Source organism: Vombatus ursinus, unplaced genomic scaffold (genome assembly GCF_900497805.2).
Source record: "Vombatus ursinus unplaced genomic scaffold, bare-nosed wombat genome assembly UNPS02015007.1, whole genome shotgun sequence".
Classification (NCBI taxonomy): domain Eukaryota; kingdom Metazoa; phylum Chordata; class Mammalia; order Diprotodontia; family Vombatidae; genus Vombatus; species Vombatus ursinus.
This window is the reverse complement of record NW_020954785.1, coordinates 7,794-9,569: the sequence shown is the minus strand read 5'-3', so window position 1 is coordinate 9,569 and position 1,776 is coordinate 7,794.

The window sequence follows — 1,776 nt, the reverse complement described above, 5'->3', positions numbered from 1 at the left end:
ATGTATTAGTGGGGGACCTCAACTTTGCCCTCTCAGAACTGGATACATCTAAAAACAAAATAAAGAAGAAAAAACTTAAGGAAGTGATTAGAATTTTAGAGAAGTTAGATATGACAGACCTATGGAGAAAACTGAGTGGGCATAGAGAGAAATATACCATTTTCTTAGTGGTACATGGCACCTATACAAAAACTTACCATGTATCAGGCCATAAAACCCTCACAATTACATGCAGAAAACAGAAATATTAAGTGCATTATTTTCAGAGCACGATGCAATAAAAATTACATATAAGAAAGGGCCATGGAAAGAGAGGTTAAAATTAGTTGGAAATAAAATAATCTAATCCTAAAGAATGAGTACATCAAAGAACGTGTTATAGAAACTATCAATAATTTCCTCAAAAAAATGACAACAATGAGACAATGGACCAACATTTGTGGGATGCAGCCCAAGTTGTACTTAGGGGAAATTTTATATCTCTAAATGCTTACATTATCTGTAATGAAGATAAGCTTGAAGCTTTCCGAATAAGATCAGGGGCGAAACAAGGATTCTCATCATCACTACTGTTTTTCAATATTGCACTGGAAACATTGCCTCTAACAAAAAGAAAAAAGAAATAAAAGGAATTAGAATAGGCAATGTAGAAACAAATCCATCACTCTTTATAGATGTTATGATGGTATACTTAGAGAATCCTAGAGAATTAACTAAAAAACTAGTTGAAATCATGAACAAGCTTAGCACAGTTGCAGGATATAGACTAAATTAACATAAATCATCAGCATTTCCATATAATACCAACAAAGTCCAGCAGCAAGAGTTAGAAAGAGAAATTACATTTAAAATAACTGTAGACAATTTTAAATAGTTGGGAGTCTACCTGCCAAAATAAACTCAAGAACTGTATGAACACAATTAGAAAACACTTTTCATATAAATAAAGTCAGATCTAAACAATTGGAAAATTATTGGTTGCTCATGGGTAGGCTGAGCCAACATAATAAAGAGGACAATTCTACCTAAATTAATTTACTTATTCAGGTCATACCAATCAAACTATCAAAAATTATTTCATAGAGCTAGAAAAATCATAATAAAATTCATCTTGAAGAACAAAAGGTCAAGAATATCAAGGGAATTAATGAAAACTAACTTGAAGGAAGGTGGCCTAGCTATATCAGATCTGAGACTATATTCAAAGCAGTAATCATCAAAACTATTTGGCACCGGGTATGAAATAGAGTGGTGTATCAATGGAATGGATTAGGCACACAAGACACCGTAGGAAATGACCATAATAATCTAATAATCTAGTATTTGATTGTAGAGGGCCAGCTCTGATCAGTCCAGAAAAGAGTTAAAGAATTCAGGTTGGAATTTAACTCCTGCCTGTTCTTACCTTCAAGGGCTCACCTACTCAGGATGTTGGCTCACCACTCTCCTATTCATTAAGGGGCTCCTGGAACTGCCCGACCATGACACAATAACAGTCTGGCATGAGGGATACCATGTGGCAAACTAGGGAGGACTAGTCTGAGATAAGAACCTGAGACAGCCGTGAGAATGACTGTCGAGGCCTGTTAATTGACTGTTATTCTCTATCTTGTAACCATTTGTTTAAAATGACGTAATCCTTTTTTCTTGACACTTTTATTATATGCTCCTTTGATGTGTGTCCTGAAAGCATTTTTTTTGCTGAGCTCTGAACCTTGAAAGTTATGAGTAACAGTTACAGAATATGCATAGTTTTCCCACACAAGGGATCCTTTG